This window comes from Pleurodeles waltl, chromosome 2_2 (genome assembly GCF_031143425.1).
Source record: "Pleurodeles waltl isolate 20211129_DDA chromosome 2_2, aPleWal1.hap1.20221129, whole genome shotgun sequence".
NCBI lineage: Eukaryota > Metazoa > Chordata > Amphibia > Caudata > Salamandridae > Pleurodeles > Pleurodeles waltl.
Genome location: NC_090439.1, coordinates 708,760,226 through 708,774,071, shown reverse-complemented (window position 1 = coordinate 708,774,071; position 13,846 = coordinate 708,760,226). Strand labels below are relative to the sequence as shown.

The window sequence follows — 13,846 nt, the reverse complement described above, 5'->3', positions numbered from 1 at the left end:
CGTTAGGGTTGGAGAGCTCTTTGACAATGTTGAAGAGTTCTCTGCTGTTGTGGCTGTTTTTGTCCAGTCTTTCTGTGAAGCAATTTCTTTTGGCAGCGCGGATCAGGTGGTGGTGTTCGCGGGTAGCGTTCTTGAGGGCAGTCATGTTGTCTGCGGTGTGGTCCTTGCGCCAGGCTTTCTCAAGGGTGCGGCAGGTTTTCTTTGATTCCTTAAGGGTGTCGGTGAACCTGAGAGGTTTTTTGGTGTTGGTCTGTCTTGGGAGGCATCTGAGGGGAGCGAGGCTGTCTGCGCAGTTGGTGATCCAATTCGTGAGGCTGAGGGTTGCGTCGCTGGGATCGGAGGAGAAGGTGGGTTGGTTGTCGTTGAGAGTGGAGAGAAGCTGTTCCTCGGGGATTTTGTTCCACTGTTGACGTGGGATGGGTTGTGTGCGGAGGTGGCGAGTCTTGCGTCGGAAGGTGAAGTGGACACATCTGTGGTCGGTCCAGTTTATAGCTGAGGAGTGGCTGAAGGATATGTGGTTGCTGGTGGAGAAGATGGGGTCTAGCGTGTGTCGGGCGATGTGGGTGGGGGTGTTCACCAGTTGCTTGAGGCCGAGGTTGGCGAGGTTGTCTAGCAGGGCGGTGGTGTTGGGGTCGTTGTTCTGTTCCAGGTGGAAGTTGTGGCTTAGAGGAGAGAGTTCCGCTCGGTACGCAGCGTGATTCCAGCCTCCGTGCATCTAATTGTTGATAATTAAGAGGTCCACTGCATGGACGTAAAGTTGCAAGTCCGCCATTCCCATTCAACCATAGACGAGAGGCAGCATTTCTCCATTCCAATGCCGGGATATAGGATGCCCCACAGAAATGTGCAAATTGTAGACGCACGAGACCGGAATCACATGTTGGTAATCATTGGTGGAAGTGTTAGAGGATGTACAAGAAGCGGGGAAACACAATCATTTTGAAGAGGGCAGCTCGTAAGGTTAATGTTCCACATCAGGCGTGATTCCTGGGCTATGTATATGCCAAATATTGAAAGCTGAGACGGCGAATAGGAATTGATCTCTTCTATGTTATATTGTCATTGTCACTCTGGAGGAGAACTAGTAGGGATTTGGCTTTATTTACCCAGAGACCAGAGGCCACTTCATAAAGTTCCAGGAGGCAGAGTCATTAGGGTCCCGAAAGCAGGGTGTTGGTTAAGAACAAGAGATTGTCAGCTACAAATAACGCAATGTGTTACTTCTATCCAATGTTCCAACGCCAGCTCTGAATCTGAGCATCACATTGCACTAACCTATTGAGAGGCTCTATGGGCTGTGCAAACAAGAGTGGGCAACTCTGTCTACTGCCATGCTGGATAGGGAAAGGGGCCGAGAGCACTCCATTGATAAGCACTTGCACGGAGGGTTGGGAATAGAGAAGTGCAACCCATCTGCAGAAACATGGGCCAAGGTCCAGGCGGTCTAGGACCCCCTTCAAGAAATTCCAGCCTTCAGAATCAAAAACCTTCTTGAAGTTATTCAAAAGGAGAGTGCAAGGCTCTCACAGTTCCTGGAGCCGAGCCTTTACCACTTGTACTCGTCTGATACAGTGGCAGGTAATGTGGCCCTGCCTGAAACCACATTGGTCTGGGTGGACCAGATAAAGGAGGACACCATGGAGTCTATTCATAAAGAGCTTCGCAAATATTTTAACTTCACGTTAATCAGCCAGATGGGGTGATACGCTGCGAAGCTGAGTTCAGGGAGATCCTTCTTGGGAATTATGACTATGGTTTCTGCATCTAGGCCATCTGGAAAGGTTCCTCCCAAGAATAGTTCCTGATAGTGGACAGATATATGTGAAGTCAGAATCATACAGAACTTAGAATAATATTCAAGAGGGAAGTCGTCTGGGCATTGGTTTTCCCTGAGTTTAATCTAAGGATGGCTTCCTCAATTTCCTTCACAGTTATGGGTGCATCAAGGTCTACTCTAGACCACGGGGACAATGAGGGCAGTGGCTTCTCTTCTAGGAAGGGTAGCTGTTGTTCACATCTTGCTAGTGGCTGGTGTGTGCAAAGTTCGCAATAGTAGTCAGTGAAGACTCTCAGAGGAGTGGGCAGTCATGTGACTAGTGAAGCCCCAGATCTCTGTAACAATTTTAGAAGCAAGATTGCTGGTGGCCAGCCAGTACAACAACTTCCCAGTCTTGTCCCATGTTCGTACACTTATTCAGTCGTGGCTCACCAACACTGGCAGGTCTCCTCAAGGAACAGGTTCAGGACAGGTGGAGGTCCTAGTGAGATCCAATTGGCAGTGAAGGGGTTCTGACTCCCCTTCGCAGAACTGGCAGTCCAACTGTAAGATTTGGGTTTCAAGTGTGGAGATCTGGTGCAATTTGTCTCTCTTCCATTGTCTAATATATCCCCATGCAATCCCTCTCATGATGCTTTGCCAGCTGCCCAGAGCATGCCGGGGGAGAACACTGTACCTAAATTTGTATCAAAGTAGGATTGCAGTTCAGTGGAGAGAAAGTCAGAACACCGGTCATTTGTGAGGTGGGAAGCATTAAGACAAGCATAATTCTTAGGGCAAAAATCTGGCCTCTCAGATTGAAGGGTTAAAGGGGAATGGTCTGTATGACCCCTTGAAAGGATAGTGACAGAGGTGATGTGGAGCATATTGAGTGCCAGAGATTCCATTTGTCACACAGGCCCAGGAGTACATCCAGGTTTGCAGTTGCTTCAATTTTGAGTGGGTGGGCCATCATAAGAGGGCCCAAGGCACCCTGATTGAGGTCAGGCATGGCATTAGGGTTGCCACCAATCACGGTAGTGCCATTAGGAATTATAGGAATTGTGGACTTCACTACCTGAAGGGTGGGAATAGGTGTCTGAAGGGGTGCATACACACACAGAAAGTTGTATTGCCTCCAACCCTTATGAATCTACCCTGTGAGTCAGACATAGTGGCACTAACAGTCAGCAAAAAGCTCTTATGGAGTAAAATGGCTTCTTACCTGGAGCCCCTAGCAAATCCCAAGGGAAAGATCCTTTTGTAACAGAACTGGCACAGAAAGGGACAGGTAAACCTCAGTAGGTGGGTCTCTTGCAACCCTAGAATGGAAGGACAAGTGCTTATAGTATAGCGAAGGAGAGTGGTCTGCTTAATGCCGTCAAGCAGTCCGTTGACAGTCTAGGACATAAGTGAGGAAGACATCATGATGGTTGTTTAAAGCATGTGGCAAGATATTGGTCAAACCTGGCCAGCCAGGAAGACAGTGAGACACAGTGAGGGGTCTTTGGGTAGACATGAGTCACATGTGGCGATAGAAGCATGGAACGAAGAGCAGTATTTATAAAACAAACATACAATCCCTTCAACTCCCCGACCCCACGCTTCCATCCCACAAGCATCTATCACCAAGTAATCCCCAACAAAACAAAGGTGGTCATTCTGACCCTGGCGGTCTTTGACCGCCAGGGCGGAGGACCGCGGGAGCACCGCCGACAGGCCGGCGGTGCTCCAATGGGGATTCCGACCGCGGCGGTAAAGCCGCGGTCGGACCGGCACCACTGGCGGGGTCCCGCCAGTGTACCGCGGCCCCATTGAATCCTCCGCGGCGGCGCAGCTTGCTGCACCGCCGCGGGGATTCCGATCCCCCCTACCGCCATCCAGATCCCGGCGGTCGGACCGCCGAGATCCGGATGGCGGTAGGGGGGGTCGCGGGGCCCCTGGGGGCCCCTTCAGTGCCCATGCCACTGGCATGGGCATTGCAGGGGCCCCCGTAAGAGGGCCCCTACATGTATTTCACTGTCTGCTGCGCAGACAGTGAAATACGCGACGGGTGCAACTGCACCCGTCGCACAGCTTCCACTCCGCCGGCTCGATTCCGAGCCGGCTTCATCGTGGAAGCCTCTTTCCCGCTGGGCTGGCTGGCGGTCTGAAGGCGACCGCCCGCCAGCCCAGCGGGAAAGTCAGAATTACCGCTGCGGTCTTTCGACCGCGGAACGGTAACCTGACGGCGGGACTTTGGCGGGCGGCCTCCGCCGCCCGCCAAGGTCAGAATGAGGGCCAAAGTGTCATTATACTGGGTAGCAGGCATTAGAGGTGTACCTCCTCCAAGAAGGATTTATTACCCAGTCAACACAGAGAAAGAGTATAAGAACGCTAACACCCACTTCCTTGTAAGTATTTGGTGCACAAGGGTGCAACTATGAGGGACCTAGTTCCCAGCCAGCTCCTTCGATGTGGTCCCCATTGATTAGGCTATCTAGATGTAGGTGCACCAGTTCTGAATGTGTTTGTCCTGGGGGTGAGCCATGAATTGCAAGGTGCATTTCAGGGAAAGATGAGTCCGGCGAGCCTCAGCGGGATCGCAGCCAGCATGCAGATCTAGGCCGGTATTTATACTTTTTTAGTGCCGCTTTTTGACGCAAAAGCAGCGCAAACTTACAAAATACAATTGTATTTTATAAGTTTGCGCCACTTTTGTATCAAAAACTGATGCAAATGCAGCACTAAAAAAAGTATAAATATGGGCCCTAGTTCCATCAATGTGGGAGACCGGCAGCCTGGTGTGGGTTAGGCCTGCCATTGTGTGATGGGAGGTTCCATAATGTCCTTCTTGTCAGCCACTAACCCCGCGGGGTTTCAAAAAAGAATGAGCGGTCATTTAGGAGTACTTTGAGTTTGAAGATCAACATGTATAGGAGATTCTTTGTTTTCTATTGTCATATGACTTCCGTTGGTGCTGGACTGCCCTGGGGTAGTCAGAAAAGATCATAACGTAGGAGGATTGATACTGCAGTTCACTAAACTTCTGCATTTCTTGGAGGATTATGTTCCTGTTGCAGTAGTTATAATCCAGGCAATCAGTGGGTGCCGGCTTGCCCCTGTGGGCGGTTGTTAGGCCAGTGAGCTCATTCAATTACAAACCATGGGGAGAGGCACCCTTCAGGTATTCAGGAGGTCAGCCAGTGCGGTGGACTTAGTGTCCTTGGGGAAGCCCACAAAACAGAGGTTGTATCACAAACTGTTTACCATGTCTTCCGCACAGTTTTTGAGGGTGGTGGTAGTAGTAGATAAGAGTCTCACCACTGTGAATTTCGATGTCACCACATCGTCCCCCAGGGTTGACGGCCACCCCTCAACTTCAGGTACCCTGATAAGACATTGCAGAGATCTTGGTGGAGGAGGAAAACTTCCATCTGAACCTCGCTGATCTCCAAAGCCAGGGTTTCTCTTGAGTCCTGGATTGCTTGTAAAATTGATTGTGGCTAGCTCCCCAGAGTCAGTGGCGTATGAAGGTGGAGGGGGAGTTCCAGTGTGGCCTGAGGTCCCAGGAGGCAAGACTATAAATGTATCCATCTTAGTCTGGGCACCAGCGCTTTTGTCTTTCCCCATGTTTAGCTGGCGGGTTCTGAAAGGTCCCCCATGAAAAGTTGCCAGAGTCTAGGCCAGCCATTGTGGAGGGGAAAAAAGAGGGATGCGAATCACCCCCAGCTGAATCACTTGCCCATTGAAGCTGGAGGGGCAGCACAAGCTGTCAGCTCCAGTGGAATTAGGTCAGGGACCTTGCCTGGGCTCCTTCTTCCAAAGAGATCAGTGAGCTGCCCTGCACCAGCAAGGGTGCCCCCCTTGTGTAGTTCAGATCTGGTGCCTTGTAGTAGGTGATTGGGTGCTCTGGAAATATCCACATTTCAGCTATTTTAGAGAGGGCTGAAGTAGTTTAGTGCAGGCTGGCCCAGCAGCACATTGCCAGAGTGGTTCAGAAGAAGGGGGTGAGTGGCTCCCACGCAATCAACATCAGGCCTCCGAGCACCTGAGGCTGTGTGCAAAAGCTGCACAATCACAGATAGCTGCTATTGCTGGTCTCCTAGACAGAAATTAATGGAAGTGGACCCATTAGAGGGTGCCGCACCAATGAGGGGCCCAGTTAGGATTCATAGGTCACCCAAGCCCTCCAGGCACACAGGCGTGCTCCACAACATGAAAGCATGGCATGTTCTTCATGCACTCAGCAGATGTTCATAGAGTGTGTCGCCTCCATGGGGGAGAGTTCAGGCAGTGTCCTCGATTGCCCCAGAAACCTTGCCACTGATGGGTTGCTTCCTCAGAGGCTTTCACCATATTGCAGCTGTCAGGGAGCACTCTGGGTGGAGGTCTGGGCCATTGTGGGGTTTGATGTCTGTGCCTTGCTGGCGCATTCCCCGTCAAAGTGCTGCTGCCATGTTAGAGGCCGTGCTGGGAGCCAGGAACTATGATGATGCCACAAAGGCCTGTTTGTGCATCCATTGCTCCCACAGGGGAGCATAAAGGACAGGAGAGTGTGGCTCACCAGGCAGATTGTGATGGGTTGTGGAGGAGGTCCCAGAGTGTACCTAGAGTGCATCTGTCATATTGGTCAGCCAGCCATACCCCCAAACAACTATTTCTAGTAGTTATTAAAAATACAATTCAATGCTTAACTGAAATAATAAATAACTTTTAGAAAGTTACCTTTTCCCTGCGTGAAGTTTCTGAAGGCTAAATTTACATTTGCTCTCTCACTTCTGCCAGCCAGTAATCAGCATTTCAATAGGTGTGAAAAACGTTATGAAATGCCTCTGAGGAGCAAACCATAGGCTGGCCTGAATGGACACAAATGACTCCTCTGAATCTCCCAAAACTGCAGGGTCGGGTCTGTGGGCATCTCTTTTGACATTACAGTGTCAAATCCTGCTTGAATGTTAAATGCTGCTTAGCAGGTCTTCAGGGTTTATGTGCACCACTGGAGGCACACTTGAAAAGAAGGGAAACAGGATGTCTAAACAATTGTTGTGTATTCAGGTCTTATGAGACATCTGTCTCTATTGGGGATACTGTGGTTGTTTCAAACTGGAATCTGGAGTTAGATGTGGGAGGATTCTAGAATTTCCATTGTACGCTGCCACACACACACATCCAGCCCTCCGAGCCAAGGTTAGTAGTCCAAAGACATTTGCCATCTTGCAAATGCCCATAGTGAGTGGAGTTTAGCCTAGAAACGTTTATCTCATTGGTTAGGACCTGCCCAGGAGTCAGTCCTACCCACGTGCTAATGGCAGGCATAAATGTGGCAACTCAAGGCACCCATTTCAGAATTCCCATGGACATGAGGAAGAGGACTGGGCTTGTGCCTGTCACCTGAGAGAAGCCCTTAAGGACGGACCTGTTCCTTTTTGTACCCAGAACCATGAAGTGGACTTCAAGGGTTATAACACTGACACCCAGTTGAAGCTGAAGCTACATGAGGTAATTTCAAGCTTGGAATACAACAAGCTACAAGAGGCCTTTCCTTCAACTGCCCAGCTGATCGGTGGCACATGCACCTGGAAAAGACCCTGCAAATGACTTTTTTCTGCCATTCTGTGAGTCTCCTGAGGTCCTGGGGGGATCTAGAAGGGTGATCTTGTGGTGGACATCAACTCAATGGACTAAAGTCAAAAGATACAGGCCCTCATTCTGACCCTGGCGGTCTTTGACCGCCAGGGCGGAGGACCGCGGGAGCACCGCCGACAAGCCGGCGGTGCTTCAATGGGGATTCCGACCGCGGCGGTAAAGCCGCGGTCGGACCGGCACCACTGGCGGGGTCCCGCCAGTGTACCGCGGCCCCATTGAATCCTCCGCGGCGGCGCAGCTTGCTGCACCGCCGCGGGGATTCTGACCCCCCCTACCGCCATCCAGATCCCGGCGGTCGGACCGCCGAGATCCGGATGGCGGTAGGGGGGGTCGCGGGGCCCCTGGGGGCCCCTGCAGTGCCCATGCCACTGGCATGGGCATTGCAGGGGCCCCCGTAAGAGGGCCCCTAAATGTATTTCACTGTCTGCTGTGCAGACAGTGAAATACGCGACGGGTGCAACTGCACCCGTCGCACAGCTTCCACTCCGCCGGCTCGATTCCGAGCCGGCTTCATCGTGGAAGCCTCTTTCCCGCTGGGCTGGCTGGCGGTCTGAAGGAGACCGCCCGCCAGCCCAGCGGGAAAGTCAGAATTACCGCCGCGGTCTTTCGACCGCGGAACGGTAACCTGACGGCGGGACTTTGGCGGGCGGCCTCCGCCGCCCGCCAAGGTCAGAATGAGGGCCACAATCTTTAACCAGTGTGAACCTGGTAGGTGTATCTGACCCGTGCACCATCACTGTCAGCATTAAATTGCACCCAGGTCCCAGACTGCCATGACCACTGACTACAATTGCCACATCGTGCTTCTTAGTGCTATTTCTACTTAATAGTTTAAAATTTCTCATCTCTGATTTCCTTTATTAGATTTTTGTCATTTTGTCTATGAAATTGAACATTATTTTTTCAAATTTGTTTTGGTCTTATCAATTTTTGCTATTTGACTTTATTACTGCTTTTGTAAGGCATAAATAATTTACTTCTGCCTGCTCTATGGTATACCTACCAGGGAGCTGTGCTCAGTTTAATTTAGTGACTTTGAGGATTCACCCTAAAAAGGTTTTGATTGCTCCTTACACACACAAACACACACACACACACACACACACACAAACTATAAAGAGTAGCGTTAACAAACATAAATTCATAAATCACTTAATTCAAAGATATTGGGGGTCATTATACATTGGTGGTATAAGGCGCTTACCGCCGTGCAGAAGATTGCCAATACACCACCGCGGCCGCGGTAGATCGCCACAGCTATTATGACACACTCACGGAATCCGCCGAAATTCAGACACCCACACAACACCGCCACACCAAAGGTCAGCGATAAACTTGCGGAAACAAATCCTCCACCTCCACGCCAACAGAAACACGCCCATGCTATTACTACCCATGAATCCACGCGGCGGTCTTTCAACCGCGGTATTCCATTGGCGGTACACACAGCCGCGCTCAAAATACACACACATATACAAAACACTGCCACATTGGACAATTCCAAATACACACACCTGATACACATACACACACCACTCCCACACACCCAATACAATATAAAACACACATCCACATCACACACAAACCCCTACAACCAGAAATTCTGAGAGAAGGCCAGAGAGACAGCACAGCTATTGACAACCCCATCACACAGAGGCACACAACACCATCACCCACACAACATCCACGCACAAAACACCACATACCACTACACTCACCACACTCATCAACACATACACCACCCCACACATCACACATAACACCCCATGTCACGCCAAAGACACCCCCGCTTCTCCGAGGAGGAGCTCAGGGTCATGGTGGAGGAAATCGTACGGGTAGAGCCACAGCTATTTGGCTCACAGGTACAGCACACATCAATAGCCAGGAAGATGGAGCTATGGCAAAGAATAGTGGACAGGGTCAACGCCGTGGGACAGCACCCAAGAAATAGGGAGGACATCAGGAAGAGGTGGAACGACCTACGTGGGAAGGTGCATTCAATGGTCTCCAGGCACAACATCGCGGTGCAGCGGACTGGCGGCGGACCCCCACCTTCTTCCCCACAACTAACAACATGGGAGGAGCAAGTCCTGACCATCTTGCATCCTGAGGGCCTCGGAGGAGTCGGTGGAGGATGGGACACTGGTAAGTCAAATCTTAACTATCACATCCCCCACCCTACCTGTATGCTATCACACACCCCCACCCTCACACCCTCCCCTATCACCCCAAATCCTCACTAATCTACCCATGACACCAAGCACCCATCCCAACACCAAGCCCTGCATGACACAACTAAGCATCGTCACCCCTCACTAAAGCATGCCCACTGCACATACCCAGAACACCCCCCCCCCCAACCATCACCACACAAGCCCCCACACAGGAATGCCTGCACTGGGGATCACGCACACCCAACCATTGCACACCATTACACACACAGATGCAATAATCATGTTCTTATACCCCTGCAGGAACCCGAAGGAACGTCACCACACCAGAGGGTCCAGACAACACCCCTCCACCCCCAGAAGAGGCCCACAGTGACGACAGCAGCTCTGCCCCACTGGATCCGGATGACCAGCCCGGACCATAGTGGGCCTCAGGACAGTCGGTTCCCCTTGCCCAGCCACAGCCCAACACCGAGCTGCCACCCTCTGGTAACACCAGCACAGCACCCACCCAGCGGGCCCAAACCTCCCTACCCAGGACAGGTCAATCAGTGGTGTGTCCACCACTACAGGGCACCCAGGCTAACGCACCACGCCAACAACAACAGGGACCTGGGGGCAGTGGTAGTGGGCACACGGTCCAGGGGACGGAGGCACAGGAACACCGGGGAACTGGGAGGGCTGCTGTGCGACAGAGGGAGGACAGGCCAAGGGAACCAACTCTCCACGAGGCCCGATCCTCCATCATGGGAGCATACCACCACTCCCAGGAGATGATGGCGACGGTCCTGGACAAGTTGCAGGAGACCCTGCGTCTGCAGGACGAACTGTATTTGGAGTTCAGGGAGGAGCTCAGGACCATCAGCTCCGCCCTGGGCACCATTGTAGGGGTGCTGACGGCCATTCAAAAGACCTTGAGGGACACCGTGGCACTCCAAGGGGCCCCTGACACTAGCCAGGATGACGAAGTGCCCACCACCTCCGCCGGCGCTAGTGGACAGGACGCCCCGCCACAGGACCACCACACCAGCACCCCATCCCCTGCAGACGGACAACCACCACGCAAGCGGTCCCTGAGATCCAGGAACAGGACAGAGCAAGATGGCAAGACCCCCGTCAGGAAATAAGACCACCCTGATTGTCCCCCCACTGTCCCACTTTGTCACCCTGTCCAGATTGGAACTGCCCGAGCTCCACTTCCAATGCCCAGATGGGCAGTGCACCTGTGAGATGACTAGACTGGACTCTGCCATGGACATTCCTCCACCATCACCCATCCCCATTTTACAACCTTCCTTGATTTTTTTAGCACTTAAATAAACACCCTTGAAAGCCAAAAAATCTTGAGTCAGTCTATGATTTGGAACTTTCTATTATCAATTACAGTGTCATAATGGGTTACCCATTGTAAGGCTAACATACCAATGTCACACATCACACGCCCTTGAAGGATGCAAGCAGTTGACACGTAGGTTTGCACACTTGTGAAACTGAAATGGAAGGGTACAACTCAATTAATAAATAGTGAGTGAAATGTAGGTACAGGATGAAGGTAGACGTGTGAAAGTTAATGTAATGTTAAACCAGAAAATGTTCTCACCTGTGTGTCACTGGAAATATTGCTGTATGACTGACTCCCTGTTGTCGTTTTATCCATCCTCAGCTTCATCCTCATCACTGTCCACTGGCTCCACAGGCTCCACAGCTGCCACAACACCGTCATCTGGATCATCCTCCTGCAGAAAAGGCACCTGGCGTCGCAATGGCAAATTATGGAGCAGGCGATGATGATGTCGCACACCTTCTTCGGTGAGTAGAATAGGGATCCACCTGTCATATGGAGGCACCTGAACCTGGCCTTAAGAAGGCCGAAGGTGCGTTCGATTACCCTCCTAGTCCGCCCATGGGCATCATTGTACCGTTCCTCTGCCCTGGTCCTGGGATTCCTCACTGGGGTCAATAGCCAGGAAAGGTTGGGGTAACCCGAGTCCCCCAATAACCATACACGGTGCCTCTGGAGTTGACCCATCATATCAGGGATGCTGCTATTCCGCAGGATGTAGGCGTCATGCACAGAGCCAGGGAACATTGCATTTACCTGTGAGATGTACTGGTCTGCCAAACAGACCATCTGGACATTTATGGAATGATAACTCTTCCTGTTCCTGTACACCTGTTCACTCCTGCGGGGGGGGGGACCAGAGCTACATGGGTCCCATCAATGGCACCTATGACGTTGGGGATATGTCCAAGGGCATAGAAGTCACCTTTCACTGTAGGGAAATCCTCCACCTCATGGAAAATGATGTATCTCCTTACGTGTTTCAGCAGGGCAGACAACACTCTGGACACCACATTGGAAAACATAGGCTGGGACATCCCTGATGCCATGGCCACTGTTGTCTGAAATGACCCACTTGCAAGTAAATGGAGCACTGACAGCACCTGCACGTCAGGGGGGATTCCAGTCGGATGGCGGATTGGTGACATCAGGTCTGGCTCCAACTGGGTACATAGTTCCTGGATTGTGGCACGGTCAAACCAGTAGGTGACGATGATATGTCTTTCTTCCATTGTCAACAGGTCCACCAGCAGTCGGTACACCGGAGGATTCCGCCATCTTCTCATATGTCCCAGCTGACGGTGGCTAAGAAGGACAACAGCGAAGAACCAGTCACTATTCCTCCAGGTATGTACCCACAGTTACACACAAGACTACACCAGACAAAAAAGCCTTCCTGTATGTGTGTTGAGTATAGGCCTAGCTATGCGTGACGCAGTAGTAAATGAAGCCATGTGGGCCCCTGAAATGGCGGCTGCCTGACCTCTAAACTGGGACAATGGGATTGTGGGGTAACTGCGCTGGCGTTGCACACCGTCGCGGTAGGCGGTCATAGACCGCGGCGCAATGCTGCATTGGTTAACATTGGACCCTGTGGGTCCCAGGAGCCAATGAACAGGTGCGCCGGCGGTGATGATGCGCACCGCCGCGGACGTCACCGCCATTTTCTATCTCTTCACTCACTAGATACCTGACCTTCGACAGGAGAGGACCTACACTGCTAGTGCTGCTGTGACCTCGGTCAGGAAGCGACGATGGCTGCTGCGTCTGGGAAAAGGGCCCCTGCCTTCACTGCACAGGAGTTGGAGAAGCTTGTGGATGGGGTCCTGCCCCAGTACACGCTACTCTACAGTCCTCCAGACCAACAGGTTAGTACACAGGGAGCACGTTGTATGGGCTAGGCCTGGGTGGAGAGGGCTGGGTGGAAGAGGGAAGGGGGCAGAGTCCATAGAACAGTTATGCATGGGAATGAATGGGCCACATGGCCAGAGTAGGGAGGGGGCCACTCACATTGACGGTGCAGTTGGTAATGACTGTTCCTCTTTCCTTGTGCATGTCATGTAGGTCAGCGCCCACCAGAAGAGGGACATTTGGCATGCCATTGCCAAGGAGGTCCGGACCCTGGGGGCCCACCAGAGACGGGGCACCCACTGCCGTAAGAGATGGGAGGACATTCGCCGCTGCAGCAAGAAGACGGCGGAGGCTCAGCTGGGGATGGCCTCCCAACGTGGGAGGGGTGCCTGTCGCACCATGACCCCCCTGATGTTCCAAATCCTGGCGGTGGCCTACCCAGAGTTAGATGGGCGCTTGAAGACATCACAGCAGACACAAGGGGGTGAGTACAACCTCATTCAGTCCACTTTGCGTGCAGTGGAGGGGTCTGGGTGGGGGAGGTGGGCTGTGGGTGTCCCTAGGCCAGGGCGAGTTAGGTAGGCAAGGCCCCTCCGTAATGTAGGCCATGTGGCACTCAACCCCACCTCAGCAGAGTGGCAAGTTGAGGTATAGTTGCCCCTGTGGCATCCATGTGCGCAGATTCCCACCATTGCCATGTAGGCCATGTCCCAGAAATTGCATGTGCAGAGGTCAGGAGCACGGCGTAATGCAGGGGGCTGCTGCGTCTGTCTTGTCCGCCAACGGTAGCGGTGTGCCATGCACTAAAACTCTCTTTGTTCTGTCTCCCCCGCTTTTCCTGCTCTCCCTGTCCTTTTGTACATCAGCATCATCAGGCGGAGGTACAGTGGCACCGGAGCATGAGGGAGCTGCATCCCACATGGCCATGGAGGGCCACACCACAGACTCTGAATGCACCAGTGGGACGGAGGGCGAGGGGAGCTTCATGTCGGCTACCGGATCACCAACCAGCGACACGGACTCGTCCGCTGATGGAAGCTCCCCTGTGGTGGCGGCACCACCTGTGCGCCCCACTTCTACAGGTACAGCCGCCACCCC

At 52.4% G+C, this 13,846-nt stretch overlaps 1 protein-coding gene across 1 annotated transcript in view; it reads right to left on the bottom strand.

The window, feature by feature from the left end:
- DNAJC5B (DnaJ heat shock protein family (Hsp40) member C5 beta) overlaps positions 1–13,846 on the bottom strand; it is a 244,606-nt gene that overhangs the window by 176,486 nt on the left and 54,274 nt on the right. The window lies entirely within an intron of this gene.